This window comes from Lucilia sericata, unplaced genomic scaffold, assembly GCF_015586225.1.
Source record: "Lucilia sericata isolate MDLA Ls3-8-SP2 unplaced genomic scaffold, ASM1558622v1 Contig000003F_arrow, whole genome shotgun sequence".
Lineage (NCBI taxonomy): Eukaryota > Metazoa > Arthropoda > Insecta > Diptera > Calliphoridae > Lucilia > Lucilia sericata.
The window spans coordinates 1,382,949-1,400,996 of NW_023994044.1; the positions used below are offsets into that span (position 1 = coordinate 1,382,949).

The window sequence follows — 18,048 nt, forward strand, 5'->3', positions numbered from 1 at the left end:
ATATACTTAGATATTTAAGCATTAGGGAGGTAACAAATTAGGAGGAAGAAAAATATTAAGTTTATGATATTTATACTCTTTTATGAGTTCAAAATTTTTTAGAATTTAAATTGTATTTTTTCAGGATTTTTATAATACAGTGGACGTCCAATAGTACGTATACTCTTTATTACGAATATCCAATAATACGAATGGCAAAATTGTTGCATTGTCTACTCTATAGTACGAATAAAGTCACATTTTTTCTGTTCGATAGTACGAATAACGCATTTTTTATGGGAATTTTGGTTTTATTTACGAATGAATGAAGTTTTTATTATGTTTTTATTTTATTATTTCGGTATCATTCATCTTAAGCTCAGTAATTTTGAAGTTTTTTTGTATTTATTACAAGTGTTTTGTATTTTTAAAAATCCTATACACACAATTTACTGCATGTATATTTACAAATCAACAATTATTTAGTGTTATTAATTTATTTTATTGGAATTTTGATGACCCAAGGGAAGAAATTAAATTGGATGAAAACGCCAATGAGGAAAGTATTTTATTAGTTCCCGACAATAACTCTGCTGAGAACAATATTGAAGCCTCAAAAACGCTGTTATTGAAGCCGTAAGAATCATTTTACAATGTAATAAACATCGATGTTAAATGATGGATTTTTTAATAAGTAAAATGATATTTATATACATATGTATGAATGAACTGTTAATTTTGAAAGTAGTGTGACTCCACATTCCAAACAATGGGTTTAAGGAAAAATTATAAATTAGAGAATTGTATATTCCATTCAAGTTTCTAATAAAAGTTTTATGTAACCTGAACATTTTAATACATTTTAGAACACATATGTAAATTGCAAATTGTCTTTGGCACACATCTTTTTAAAAACATTAAAATTTAAAACCTTCTACATATATCTCATTTCAACCATTGGACTAACGATACTTTCAAAATTAACAATTCATATACGTAAATATGTCCCTTTTATGCCTGTTTATGTACAAGAAATTGATTTAAAATAATACACATTTATTATATTTTGTTCCGTTATGTAATTTTTCATGAAAAATAAAACAAAAATTAATAAAATCCAATATTTTATGTGTATCATTTGAATTTAAACATACAAAATGTGTTGTTCAATAATACGAATTTTTCGGTATTACGAAAGGGCCTGACACTATATAATTCGTACTAGTGGACGTCCACTGTACATAGTATTTATCTTAAATAATAGTAATAATAAAAGGAGACTGCCTAATGTGATATATGTATATATGTGTAGTTATGTTTTGAAATCTAAATTTTTGTTGAAAAATATAAATAAATATTCCGGTAGTTTTATGTGAAAATTCCAGCGATTACTCATTATACAGGTAATATAGCCTAGTATCATTAGATTTTAAATAAATAATTATTTGCTTCTCTTATGTTGTAGTCTGTGTTACGGGACAATCACACAGAACTACTGGGATTCTAAGCAATAAGCAATATAGATATTGCTGCCTGATTATTGGAGTGTGCAACATTTATAGTTTGTGCTGTTTGTATATGTATGCGTAGTTGCAATAATAATAACAACTACAAAAACATTATTAAACTACCTCACGGCATGATAACAAAATTCCGATATGATTATGTTGCATTCGTTATAAAACAAGAAAGCCGGAAAATGCGCACAGGGTGGATGAAGAATGCAGTTGAAAATACATACATGAATTAATGGTTGGATAGTTGATGTGTATGTATGTGTATGGCAATTGGGTATACGTTAAGACCATGGCAACATCCCTTGTCGATGAAAACAACAGCAAAAACTATTAATATAAGTACAACAACGTTTACTGTTACTAAACTGTAAATGAATTGCATTTCTATACACGCAATATTCAGTTTATTAATTTTTTTTTCAAAAAATTTCTAGCTTTTAATGTGCAAATTTTTGGTATGAGTAGGGTTCTACTTTAAAATTTTATAATGACTACAGTTTGTTGCACATAGATTCATACATACATACATACATACATAACAAAACAAAATTATGCCAGTAATAGATTTTAATTTTTACACCAGGTGTCCAAGAAGAAACTGCTTGTACGTAATTATAGGTTTTAAACTAGTCAATGGAAAATAGTTATTAACCATAGAGGCAGTAAAAGGAAGTTGTTAAAAACTTTTAAAAAGTACTAAATTTTTTTAAATGCTACACTAATTTTTTTTATGAGATTTTAAACTGAGAAATTGCTACTGTTTATAATTTGGAGCAAAATGCGTTATATCATTTTAAAAAAATTATAAAATTTTTGATTAAGAGTATATGTATGTATTCCCTGAAACCAAAATCAATTGTCCATTTATTTCTTATGTGTTCTTACGGTCTCTAAAGAGTCAAATGACTCCCACTAAGGACAGGCCCATGTTAAAATCACTGATCACCTAATTGACTTGTGGAGAATAGATGTTACTAATGGTAGATGAAATAACTAGTTACGAACTGTTACCACGTACTGTAGGGTATCGGGACTTACACATGCAAACCTCACAATATTATTCAATACTTTTACTCAGTCTAGAGCATTGGTCGGCATTAATAGCCATTAGGGGCCGATGAAGGCAATTACATTTACATATCATAAAAGTCAACAAAATGAATAAATACAGGCTAATACAAAATATTTAAAAGATATATGTATATATTCACATAGGTGTTTTATAATACATTCGTGCCCATCACTGATTTAACAAGGAATAGAATTGGAAAAAACTTTTCAATATTTGTCATCATCGGCAGCAAATGTAGCATGAAGTAAAAATAACAGAAATATATTCAAAAGAAATGGACTGTTTAATATACAATATATGTATGTTTGTACATTAGGGTCTTCCCGTTTGTAAGGAGAAATAATAAGGTACTATTGTTCTACTTGATGGAATTTTAAAATTTAAAAAAACCATTTCGGTGAAATTGTATGATATTTAATATGTAATAATTTCATTAAAAAAATTAGAAAATCGAAAAATTTTTCCGAAAAATTCTAAAATATTTAATACTTTTGTAATCACACATTATTGATTGACATGACATTGAAAGCGCCTTCCAAAGACCTTTCATGTGATACCAAAATTGCTTATATTTTCTTTGTAAGAAATATGGAAATATCCTTTAATCCAGCTCACCAAATATTGGCCCTAGGACAAAAATTTTGAGAAATGGTATCTTAGAATGATCTAAATTTTCATTTTCGGTGGGAACATCATCAACTTAAATTTTGGGGCCACCCTAATGTACATAGATATACATATGTATATGTACACTGAAAAACAAATGTAACAAAAAAAGTACATTTTTATGCTTTATGAGTTTAGATTCTATTTATTTTTGCATTTTTATATATTTTCTGGTAAAAATGTTGCAACATATAAAAAATAACTGTTGAAGCTTGTATTTACTAACAAGTCGGATAATACATGCATACATACATAAATATATATGTATATGTATTTTTTCCATACAGTTCTATTTTTTAGAATTTTTACATGAGCATTTAGATTCGATGAATATTTTGTTGCAATGTTATACATATACTATACATATTTGCTGTTACAATTTCAATTACGTTACACCTACTGTGTGGTCAATATCTTCTCTTCTGGCTATAGCAAAGAGTTTTTTGTACTCGCTATACATATATGTAGTGCAAAAATTATTGAAGTACATGATCTATTCAGGTTATGCCAAAACTACTCCATGTTCACCATGTTCAGTTTTTTTTAACAACATGGTCCATGCCTGCATTTCATATGATTGCTAAACGGATCATGTAGTATTGTAATAAGTTTAGAAGGAGAATAGTTTTGAAACTAATCTGACGTAATTCTTTTAGGGATTAAGTGATCCTCACCTGGGACATTGCAAAGTTAAATGAAACATGTGTGTTTCACATATATGTATGTAGATTAGTTTTTGACTAGTCCTTTATGAAGTACTCTTTACATGCAGGGTATTTCATGGAGCTAAAAAATCTCAATTCTATTTTATAAAATTTGAAAACATTTAAAAATTTGTTAACAACCTAATAAAACTAACCCATGCTTTATAATTTACACCACCTTCGGTCGATTGTTATTGCTGCATTTGTTAACAACAATGTTTCATATTTGTTTTTAATATTTCTTGGAAACATTTAAAAGATTTTATTTATTTTTATCATAAATATTGATGTGTAACAACATGATTTTCTGCTGTGTAATAAATGAAAAAAAAAGAAAAACAAGAAAAAAAAACAGCAGAGTCTGGAAAACAAAGAAGTTATTTTCAAATAATTTTAATGAAGCTTGTTTTTCAAAAATTTACTGTTTACTAATTGGTTTGGTTTATTTGGCACTTTTTAAGCAATAACGTAAAATGGATTAATTAACATATCACTTACGTACAAATGTACATATGTAAGTAATTGAACATTTAACACAATTAATTTAAAATTTGCGTGATGAGCCGAAGGAAGATATAAAATCATAATTTTCAAACTGTCATTATTGTTCAAGACTTACTCAAGAGTTTGCCCAATCGTTATCTGAATATTTAGAGCATTCTATATACGATAATTTGAAGTTTCTACAATTACTAAAGGTGAAGCCCAAAAACTTTCCAGTTTTATTTTTCGCATATTAATTGATTTAGAAAAATTTCAGATTTAAATGTTTAAATGCTTACCAACGCCATTGAAATTTGACTGTAACTTTATACAAAAACAAAAATTCAATAAATCAACAGCCATTTACAAAAAACTGTTTGTGAGTCTGATTCAGTATTTGTTGTTTTAGTTGTTGGCTCTTTTTTAATAAAAATAAATGGCTTTTTTGTACAAAAATATATAAAATGAAATAACTCCTCCATTCAAAATAAAATGAAAATACCGTAAATGTCTATATAGTTATGGTTGTATTTGTAGAGAGAGATGATTTATATAAAATTTTCATTTGATATATTGTATTCTGTTGTATTTTGCAATGCAATTTTATTAATATTATCCAAGTTATTTTTTATCAATAATTTATATACATAAATATTACAAAAAAAAAAAAAAAAAAAACAGAACACAGTAAAGACCTTGATGAAATTTTTTTATATTTCATGTTGTTGTTGTTGTTATTATTCAAGCCATTAAATGTGATTTTGTTTATTGTAACTTTTGTAAATTAAACCAAAACATAAAACAGATGAAAACAGTAGGAATTCAAATTGTATAAGCTGGTTTAAAATCTTAGCACCTGCCATTCTTTAACTGCAGACTGGAGAGTGATGGAGTGTGTTGGTCTTTTAGGCCAAATATTTATTGTTTAACAGTGTAGAAATGTGGACGAAGAGGATGTCTTTAATGACTTTTATTTATTCATCCTGCCACTCTTCTTTCAATTTTGGTTACTTATTTGGCAACAAGGTGTGGAAGCCGAAAATAACAGAAAAAATAAATAAAAAATACGCAGCAGATGCTATATAAATGTGTATACTTTATACATAAGTAGAAGAAACACTCATTATAAATACTAATCATGCTCGTTGTACAATCCTTCACATACACATCCATCCATCCATGTTGTTAACTTCCGGTTGAAATTCATACTTACGTAGATGTTTGTCTGAATGTAAACTTTATGCAACATGAGTATTAATCATCAGCATATATGAATATATATACTACATACTTATGTAGATATAAAACAGCTGATGTGGCATATACCAGATGCTGTTGTTGCAAATTTGTTTGTACAACAATTAGAATGAGTTACAACAAGCCGAAAACATTAAACTTAGGCAGTCTGAACACACGATAATAAACTTCTTGCTGATTGTTGTTAATGAGAAACGGTAAGTGTTGCATATGAAATTTTAACTTTAAAACTTTACTCTTTACATAATCTTTTATAAAGGAGGAACACACTTTGTTCAAAATGAAAATTAAGTACCAGGTATTAAGTTACAAAAAGTATATGATTTAAACAACTGTTGGTTAATTAACAAAAGCAAGTATATGGTACTTTATTTTATTCAAATCTGAGTGAACACTTTGTAGTAATAATGTACTTCAGCTTTAACAATAGCGTGAATAATTTAACGCTTAATATTCAAAACTTCATTAGTCTGAAGAAGAAGTTCTATTGTGGACCCACCAGTTGAATCGGAGAGTAGTTCCTAAAAGATTACTGGAATTCTCAATCGTAAAAGAACAGAAATGAGGTGATGGTCAAAGGATACCCTCAGCCTTTCCTTGGAATGATTTGGCATGGGGTCGAACCAGAGAACCACATAATGTGGTACTACGGGCACCGGTTTCGGATTTTGTCCTATCCCGGTTATTTGAGAGTTCTGTTCGGGGTGTACGTGGTTTAAACCCAAATTCGCGAATGTCGAGAATGTCGGTTAAAAGACGGTAAAGTCTAAATGCGGGATGGACGTAGGGGTATGTGGACCTTACTCGTATACATGAGTGTGTGAGATTTTTCTCAATGAGTATATCAGATGAATGAGAAGTGTGCTGAGTTGAATGATGATGGATTTAAGGTATTTTATACAAGTGATACTTGAACTTTCCTTCCTTGTGCAGGTATGTTCAGGGTTTACTATGTTCATACCAGATTTACCACAGTGTGTTTTCCTAGAGTAAGAACAAGTCCTTGGTTTACTTTACTTTATCACAGTTGCTATTGGTGGTTAAAGACTCAAGGGGAAGCGATGAGACAACCGCAAAATAAGGCCAATACAACAGGTGTTGGGGGTTGTGGGAGACTCTGGTCTGCTTTACTAAAACGGGCGTATGGTCATCTTTCACACTGATCGGTAAATTATGTTAGAATACAATTTATAACTGAATTGTAATGGACGACTTTATCCAGGACATCATAGAATGGAAACATGTTTTTTTATTCAATCTTTATTGGATAACAATGAACTCAATATTGGAAAACATCAAAAGTTTAACATCTATATAACTTTAAAAATGCTTCGTGTGGATTAATTTTACTCAAAATGTTACAAACATCTGCCCCAACTCAAGGTATTGGCCTGTGGCACAAAAACAAATAATTTATGTATTGATTCCTATAAAATGTCAAATAACTGATTACATTAAGAAACATTTATAGATATTTATCATTCCTGTTATGATTTATCATTTAGGACGAGAAAACAGGACCACATGTGTGCGTTTGTTCTACTTCTAAACGAATAGAGTTTGTGTTTCTTAGGAAAAGTCATAAGAGGAAAAAAAATTCAATAAAATAAAAAACCGGCTGATGTCCTCGTAACATTTATGTTCCAATATATTCTATTCAATGAAAGAGGGCGGTTGGTGGTACAACTGAATGGATGACAAAGAGGAGTCTGTGAATAAATTGTGACACGAAAATATAAAACCAAATATAAAATGAGAATGAACAAAATTCCAATACCATTCACCATTAAATATTTATGTAGAAATGTATATGGGATTGTATAGGTATAAAGATGTGTGTGTAAAAATTTTATGTGAATGTGTGTCTGTATGGGAATGTGATTTATGATAAAATACTCCTGGGTGATTTACCACTAATCACACTGTTATTTTCACCTACTCCAACAAAAGTGTAACAGTAACAATAGCAGCAGTTATCTGGCTCTACCCTGCTGTTTGCAGTGGCTTTAAAAGATTATAGGAAGTCAAACGATTATATATAGAATATAACAGCTCTTTACACCTACAACAAATGGACATGATAGGTTCTATGTAATATATTACTTTTAATGGATGATATAACTACTTTCTAACAACAATTTTGAATTGTCGTTTCCATTTAACACATACGTTCCGTATTTTACACATATTTAAACCAAAAATATATAAATTCGAGATATCCTAGTAATTGGACATTTGTGAAAATACTTTGAACCTTATAAAACTATTGGGCTCTGATTGTTATGCTTGTAAGCACATATGTATATAAGAATATATATTTCTGCGTTTCTGTATTTGAGAGTTTGTTTTAAGTTATAAACGTGTGTAATAAGTATGTTTCCGAAAATGGCACCATTTGCTTATTTTCATACTTGACAATGATGACGACTACTATTGATGATAGTGTCGACAATAAAATTGTTAGTGGAACCAATAAACCAAGTATTTTTATATATATTTTCATATTCTGGTGTAAATTGCTACCTGATGTGATTTATATTATTGAAATATAAAAACTGATATATGGGAATGTGATTTAAACCATTTCTAGTTGTGGCACACTCTAGGTAAAACCTTAAATAGGTCACATAATAGGAATAGAACCGGCATAGAGATACATATATTGTCTAAAAACAAGAATTTCTGAATAACTACACGTACATGTAAAAAGAAAAAAGAAATTATGTCCACAGGGTCCACAGTTTTTAAAAATCCTGATCTGATTCCAAATTGTCCAAAAATGTAATCACGAAAATTTTGTCAAAATTCATATGTCCATCGTAGTATTACGGAATATTTTATACCCATCTCGATAGAATTGAAGAAACTTTTTTTGGACAAATTGTATTGTGGTCGAGATTTTCAAGCGCTGGTAGGGAACTGATGATGTTTTCAAAAGTGTTCTAATTTATTTTTCTCTTGTCAACGGGACTTGTCCTAATGTGCGTACATATGTAAGTACATATGTATGTCCACATTATGTTATTAAAATCGGAAAGTAAACAGAACATATTTCTTATTATTTTCCAATATCATTATTTGTAATGGATCATGGGATTTAAAACACACAAATCAAATAAGAAACTGGCTTTACGAAATATTCAAAACAAAAAAATCTGTCATTTGCATGTTTGCAAACCAAACTAATTTTATTAATTTACTTGAAAACATTTTCGAGTGTAAAGGTGCGTAAATTAAAGCCCTGTATTATTATACATATGTATACATACACTATATTTACATTGTCGGTATTTATTGTATTTAAAGCCGAAATGTAGCAGATTTATTTTACAACAACCGGCTTATTTTTGCGTGATGTTAACTCCATATAAAAATACCCAAAGGACTAATATTTGACAAAAGAATCTACACATTGTAAACCATTTAAAGGCCAATAAAACTGTGGGTTAAGTTTAAACCTCATTTAATTTAGAAAACATTACCAGAATGACCATTAGCAAAACAACATTGTTGAATAATTTTGAAATTTATTATATTTCATTGTTATTTAGTTTCCAAAACAAACAAACAAATGAAAAAAAATAAAGGTAAATTGCAAAAAATAAAAAGTAAATTTATTAAATTCTTAAAATCAAAACATGTAAAAAATCATTTTTAGAAAATTAAAAGCTTTTATGTTTTATATTTACCATTATTCATTTCAAATGACCTTCACATAAATTATTTGATTTTGTTCTTTTCATGTGAAAGTGTTGAAGGTATTATGAACACGAAGAACACACGTACACACATACATACACAATTTCAAACAAACAACAAATACAAACACAATCACATCAATAAAAATGTTTTTGTACAAACATTATTGGACTAGTATGCACCCAGTAAACATAAAAGTTTGAAAAATTAAAATCAAAAAAATTCTTCAAATCATCAAGTTAAAACTTTTATAAGTTCTGATATAAAGGAACATGGAACTTATTAGAAATATTTGAATGATTATTCCCCAGCATTAGAACTTGTAAAATTACTGGATTTACTTAAAATCTTTTAATGGTTTTTAATTTTGAACATAAATCGTACTTTTTTGCTGGGTTTAGCAAACATGTATAATGAAATACAAACAGGATATTGCAAACATACTACACACAAATAAATTCATATGTTTGTATGTGCATAGTATTGCTGCAATAAGAACAAAAGCCAACATCAAGTTCAAATTTGATTCGAAATACACATGAAGAAAAATCTAAACTAAACAAAAGGAAGGAAAGGAAAAATACTTTGAAAAAAAAAAAGAATAAAAAATCGTAAGGAAAAAAGTACTAATACTCATGTACATATGTATATATGAGTAGTTGTATTGCATGTAATTTTCCAAAAAGGAAACAACAGCTACAATAGCAATAAAGTAACGGAAAGAAAAGGAACAAGTAATAATATTGATTTATAGATATTGAACGTGCACTACAAACCAATATAGAAAATACACAGAGACAGGCGGACGGACAGTCAGACTGTCGTTGGTTTGATACTAAGGAACGTGTGTATGATGGTTGATGACATTTTTTCTAGTTTCATAGTAGGCATAGAATTAATATATAGTTTTTTTTTTTTTTTGGTATGATTGCGAGTGAGTGCCTACTTCAAGTACAAAGTACATTCATGCAACATTTATACATTTTATACTCGTCCAATTGTTTTTTGGTTTATTGGTTTTTCTTCCACTATATTTTGTTTGTTGTTGTTTTTATTACTTCCACTACTGACTGAATGACTGGCGGACTGACTGTATAACTGTTTTGACAACCAACCCTGCAGTTGGAAGAAACTGTCCCGTGTTAGTAGTTGTTACAGAATTAAGTATGTGACTAGTTACATTAGGATATGTTTATCCTAGATGATAGTCAAATTGAGCCTTTTTATCACAATTAAAATTGAAAACTTATTTCTGAAATACTACTTCTGGAACCTATACTAACATATACATATTTATACTATTAGTTTTAGCATCTAATAAATACCCTTCCTTAATTGATAAATGACTTCCTATCTACTTTTTTTTTGGAAACTTCAGTAACAACTCCTTTCCTTGTAGAAAAGTAGAAAAGGGTAAAATTGATTTCGGTAAAACTGCTGGTATATAAAATATTGTTGCTGTTTCTATTGTTCTTGTAATTCACAATTGATTTATTCAAATACAGAAGAAAAAATGGAAAGAATATACAGCAAACATTTATGCTTATTTCTTTTTTATGTATGACGTTCTTGGCCTAGTATGCATGCAGTTGTGGCAGCATAAATAATTCAAAATAAATGGAAAATAATACAAAAAAATCAGAGAGAAAAAAATAATAAGAATTTGTTGAAATGCTTAAGGTATATTCGTACTTTGTACTTTGAATTTTGGTTTATAGAGTTTTCCATTTTAAAAAAACTGACACGTGCAGCACTAACCTTGAATAGAGGACAGTTTTAACATTGAGTTTTCTAGTGTATAAAATAAATAGAAATAAAATAAAAAAAAAAAACAGAAAATGTTATCAAAAGTTATAGTAATTACTGAAAATAATATTGGCAGCTCAACGCAATCTAATATTTGCCTGCACTCTAAATGTGCGATTTTAAATTTGTATATTTTGTATATTTCGGCTATACTTAGGAGCTTTGGACAAAGTTGGCTTTAGGTAAACCAAATTATTTACAGATTTTTGAAGAAATGTCTCATGCTTCATCATGGACCGACTCGCCCTTAAGACTCAGAAAGTTATTCTGAGCCAATTGCCTATAATTTAAGGAAAAAGCGGAACAACACATTATAATCATTCCTTTAACACATTTTTATATTTATCTAACATTAATTTTATATACATATTTTAAAGAAATTATTATTCTGAACATGTATAATAAACACAATCTAAGTCAAAACCTCGTAAAAATCACATAATCATATTTTAAATCATTCATAAGCCATACAGTTTTGGTCACGCATCTTATAAGGCCTTTGAGTGTACTTAGAATTATTAATTGGCATGTGTTGTTGTCCTACGAAAATAAAAATTCTTTTCCTTCCGAAAATATTTAAATATGATTTTCTTTAAGCTCTACCAATTTGCATACGAACATGTGTAGGAAGCGAACAACTTTCCCCAGGCAATCGTAAAAAACAACAAATATTTATTTATATGTTCCTTTTCATTATTCTAACTTAATTTAAATTCTATTCTAGTCCTTTCTATCTGTGAATTTCTTTTGAAAATAATAGGACCACCAACACGTGTGCATTGTGCAAAAGTTGCGTTTAAAAATTAAACTTTTAAAAATATTAGAAATTTGTTAATACTCTTCCGTACTCATGTGTGAAAATATCCATATCTGAAAAAACATATTTGCCGTAATATCTGAATATTATTGCAAAATGATATACCAACATGTGCATATATTCGAACAGAAAACATATTGTTGTAACACATACTAAAAAAACACTTTTTCTATGCAAATGCAGGAAATGGAGAATACCCAGCAAATCGAGGTGACTGTCATAAACTTTCTTATTTTAAAACTTTCGGGGCTTAGTAGTAAGTCAATTAATACTTATAGACATATATTCACAACCCGTTTAGTAACGGACAATTATTTAAAGTGTCATTATTAAGGAACACAAACATGGCAATTTACTTCCTCCTACAATACTTGAAACACTAAAGAAACTAATGATTTAATCTCAACATTGCATAGAGCACACATACATACATGTCGAACGACCAAGTCTTAAGACATGTGAGAAAAATGAGATCTAAAAGGGAACTTTGCTTGTAAAATTGCCGGGTAGTATCAAACACATACATACATATACTCGCATAAGTCCAATATGTTTGTATGTTTATTTACTTATACAAATCCAGTTGTAGTACCAGAAAACGTTTGTTTGTATAACATGGCATAAAAACGGCATTAATACGAGAATTTGCACAGATTTTGAAACCACTAGAGACATGACGCCACATCGTGATATGAATTTATGGTTTTAAATTAAACGTTTTTTTTTTCACTTATTTTCTTCGCCTCATTTATGTTTTTGGTTTCTGTTTAGCTGATTGTATTTACTTGCAATTGTTATTATTGTAAGCGAATACTATGCTTCACAAACGAAAATAAAATAAAAAAATATATTTAATAAAAAAACAAGGTTTGACTAAATGCAAACAGAAAAATACTTATAAAATATCTTAAATTTAAAAACAGCTACGACGGCAGCCAAATGCCATTAAATACATTTTGAACTCCAAACGACAAAATACGTTTAACGAGAAAATTAAAAGGGACATGTTTTCATTAAACATTTTCATTGTTTTGATTGTGTGCGCGACCCTGCAGTTCGCCATGGCTATATATGTACATACATTAACCACACTTTGCAAATAAATAATTGATTCAGTAATAAATTACTTCTAGTGATCTGAACAATTATAGACTTCCTTAAACATATTTTTAAATAGTCTTTCCTCTAGATTACTTAGGGACACTTATGTGGCGATTGGCCTTTTCCTCACAATACTTATACTTACATACACAGTGACGACTGACTTCTCATTTGAATTACAATACATTCAAATGAGATTAAATCCTTGTAAAACTGTCGGTCGGATACTTAAGTGTGTGTCTTATTATATGTGTGGGCAAACAAATGACCAAATAAACTCATGATGAAGGCTGGGTCGGTTGAATGGTTGTTTCGATGGATGACTGGATAATGTCTGTTTGAAATTTTCATTCATTCGTTAATATTGAACACTCTATTCAATATTGATTGTTGTGTATCAGCGTACAATTTTCAATTTATTTTTTAATTCCCCGTATTTTGTGCAATTTAAACTGTTATTGACAGCTGCCTACCATTAAGTAGGTTTATTCATTTGCAGTACGTATATTACACAGTTACTGTCTGACGAACGTAGTACATGCTGAATATTACAAATAATATTTCACACTACACCCATTCCTAATACAACACGAACTAAATGAATTTTTTATGCACCATGGTGGTTTGTAATTATTTCACGCCTATTGAAAGGATTAATAAATTCGTAAAAAAATTAATAATTTATATTTAAGTCAATGTGTGATATATTGAACAAGTTGAATTATTAATTTCTCTCATAGCTGATAAAAATCCATCAATGATTTTTTCTGTGTACTTATTATTGGTTTCAAAAAAGTTTTATTTTCTCTCGGTGAATGAGGGACACGTGCTGCAAATACCTCTAGTTTGCCGGGACTATAAACTGATGATGATCAAATGTATCCTCAGACCTTTTCTTGGAATGATTTGACATGGGTTCGAACCAGAGAACCACACAAACAAGTACCACGGGAACCTGTAGCCCAGAGAGCAGAGTTTAGGATTTTGTTTTGTCCCGGTTATTGGAGAGGTCTATTCGGGGTGCACCTGGTGGTTGTGGTTTATACCCAAATTCGAGGGAAGAGAATGATACACGGTAAAGTCTATAATTCAGGATAAGTTCGATGCTGTTGCCGAGACAAAAAATACCCCTCACAGGAGTGACTGTGTGACTAAGCGTTGGAAATGAGTTGGTGTCAAGTTTATATGATACGGGAAGGATGTAGGAGTATGCGAGCCTTACCCATCCGTATACATTTTCCTTCCTTGTCAAGTTATGTTCAGGGTTTATTCTACTCATAGCAGATTTACCGCAGAGTGTTCTCTCTGATTGAGAACAAGTCCTCGGATTATTTGATTGATTCGTATTTGCCGACTCAACAGAGGTCATCCCATCTGCATGTTTGTAAACGGAAGCAATGTTTTTGCATCTCGGATGTTAAGCAACAGGGCAACAATGAGATTCATAGATAGCAAAGTGGACCCAAAGGGGCGGTGGTGAGTCGTCTAATCAGCTCACCCTGTGGTTGTATCTTCGACTTATTTACAACAACTACAGGAGATTTGTCAACTCCCTTCACGAGTAATGTTAAACAGTCCTGCAAAATTTGAGACTACTCCGCACGCGCGTGTAAAAAGTACTCCTCAAAGAACTAGGACTGGTCCAAAACTAATCCAAATATATGGAAAAAACATATTCCATTTAACATCGTGATGTCCTAGATGAGGATCACGTAATCCATATGTGTATAATATAAGAGTAATCCCAAAACTATTCCCTTGCTAAAATTATGAGAGTAAATGATCAGCAACATGGATTCATATTATGCAGGCTATGGACCTGTTGTTTTCAAAAAAAAAAAACATCATTCTTGTCTGCATTACATAGGACTACATCACTGATTATGTTCTCAAATAATGTTTACAGGGGAGTAGTTTTGAACAAGTTAAGTAAGTTTTTCTGATCAAATAAAAGATGATGAGGCAAATAAGCGCATATTCGGTTTATGTCTAGACATGCCCGGAATTCAATCACCAAATTTTTTGCAGCGTGTTTTTTCCCAGTAAATTCAATCGTGATTTTAAGTATGGCACACAGAATAAAATTTATTAAAAACAATTATTTCCTGGATAAATTCTGGATTTAAAAAAAGTATCATATTCTACATAAGTTAATAAATTTAATATCTTCAGTGACTACATAGCGGAAGAATATCAATATAAAATGGATTTCTGCCTTAAGGTCCAATTATTTTTAATACAGATTAAATTTCAGCAAATAAAACTTGTGTTTTCAGGAAATACTTGAGTGTTGCAAGAGGCATGGGTGTATACTTAGAGAGTATTTTATTATTTTTTGTTGTATGTTTAAGCTTCTCTTTTTTTGTTATATCTGATGCTGTCATTTTTAATTTTTTCCTATACTTACAATTTTTTTTTCTTTTTCCTAGAGTGGGTGTAAAATCTACAATATTTGTTATGGCGGCGGTTGTGTTGGACCTAGTACGTACAAATAAGTTTTGGTGGGAAAAGTAGAGAAAAAAATTATATAAAATTATCATCACTTCCTTTTATGCTGTTATTGCCGTTGTAGATGTTTGTTCTGTTGATGTCACCATTATGGTTGTTACTGCTGCTGATGTTGTAGTTGCTTTCATTTAATTTCCTTTAGTCCTCTTAAATAACGGCCACTTTTTGTCAGTAGTAGTTTTTTTCGTTTTTTTTTTTTGCCAATCTGTTGTGTATTTTTTATTTAGTTTTTTATTTCGTGTTCATTCTGTGATGCCTGTCAATTTTGTTGTGTTTGCAGTAAAGCCACTAGAGTTTTTGCGGGTTTAATGTATTTTTACTGCTGCCTGATATTCGTGTCTTCCTTGATTTAGTGTTTGTTGTAGTTGCCACACTATTTATGCCGTAATCCTCTGTAGATGACAGTCATGACTGTGAAAAGACTACTGCACCCAGAATCTATACAGAACCATCTCCTGCCTTCATCCCCTCTCCTTATCTTATAACCGTAAAGTAACAACAACTACAATTACAACACAAATATTGTACAGATTTTTTAGATTCTTCATATCTAAAGGTTGTAATTTTTGGGTCACTAAACATGAATGTGGCACAACTACCAAATACACATCACAAAACCCAAGGAATAAAAAAAGGAAAAGAAAATTGGCCCAAAAACTAAATAATAAAAAACACAAAGAGCTGAATGAAAAAGAAACAAAAAATGTTACATTTTAAAGTAGACCTGACCTGTCAATAATAGTTTAGGCGATCCCTTGTTAAGCTAAAAATCACTGATATGTATGCTTCGTTTTTTTTTCTTTCATTCTTGTAACAAACTACATTTTGTTTCGGTTTTTTTGTTAAATAATTTATAGCTGAATTCAGTTTCAGTTTCATTTTAATTTTACTTTCATACAACCGTCATCTATAACGAGGCTTTGTTTCCATTAAATTTTAAAGGCTATTAAATTATTTGAAATTTAAAATTTTACTTTTTGTATAAATTTTCTATAGATGACTTTGAAGGAATTTTAAATTTGTTTACATTTCATTTTGATGGCATTCTTTCGCCGTTCGCTATTCCTCCTCTATGCAGTGCCACATGTTTGTTGTAATATTGTATGGTAACTTGTGGCAAATGCCCAAAAGACTTTGACAAACTGGCTGAATGCCTGACTGTTGGCATAGATCATGTTTGAACACAAAAAAAGAGTAACCTTGAATTTGAACACATAAAAAAGAAAGAAACAAAAAAATGTCCAACAAATTCTAAGAAAACATGTAATTTAAAATTTATTTCCATACGAAAACCAACACGGCCTGGTGATTTAATGGATTCCCCCGGGCAAACTTCAACACACACTTGACTTGTATTCAAAAACAAATAAAACAAATAAATACGAGAAATATAGAAAACACCGACCAAAATGAGCTTTAAACACGTGAATCGAAAATGATAAAACACCAACATAAAAAATGGTTAAACGTGTCGTGAATCTAAAATAGACTTTTTAAATTTTCAACTATTTAAGACTTGGAGGCAAATACACATACCCACACTTTACCCTCCGCACTCAAATCAGAAAAAAATGAGCAGTTGAGGGTTTCGTGATTTCTGTTTATAACAATACCAGCTAGTGGATATGAAGGAATGAATAGCCGGGCAATTGGCGTACTGGACAAATAAATAAAAGTAGATATTGAGGCAGAAAGTTTTTTTTTATGTAGACAAAAACGCTGAACTCAAGTTTATTGAAAATAAAATAAAAACTTTTTTCAATTAAGATTTGAGTATTGAAATAAAAAAAGTTTTTTTTTTGCACCATTTTCAGTTAAGTTAGGGTAACTTTTTTCACGATACACGATAGAAGATTTTTGCTGGTGAAGAACAAACACATTTTGTCGCCCCAATTGTTTCAGTGAAATTAAGTGTATAAAAAAACATGAACATGGTAGCAAATGGAAACAATTTGTAGATGGAGTGCTAAACAAATCGGTTTTCTAATAATAATAAATTGTTTTGATAGTAAGTGACAAAGAAATTTCAAATTATATTAAATATTTAATTTAAATATAACTAAGTAAAAAAGTATTTAGGGAACAGAGAGATATTATAGACAATGATAGAAAATAGCACTCTGGTTATTGAAAAAATGGGCAAGTCTCTAATAAAATAAAAAATAACTTTGTCAAAAATTGTGACATATAGATGCAAAATAAAACAGTCAATTTACTATCCGGACACGAGCATGCACTATTAAGTACAGTTCCCAGATTAATCCATGTCCAATATAGTTCATATGTTATTCCAAAGAATAGGTCATTGATTCGTAAATATACTAATCCACAAGACATATCCAGCTAGCATTTGGAAGATTGTTGGCTGATTAATCAGTAAACAGGGTCTTTTGTGACTCCTTTTGATGACCTAAGAGCGATTTATAAGTTGCACTTAAC

General features: G+C 30.0%; 1 protein-coding gene across 1 annotated transcript in view; it reads right to left on the reverse strand.

Annotated features, from left to right (window-relative positions):
* Positions 1–18,048, reverse strand: part of LOC119599654 — a 241,416-nt gene that overhangs the window by 65,463 nt on the left and 157,905 nt on the right. The window lies entirely within an intron of this gene.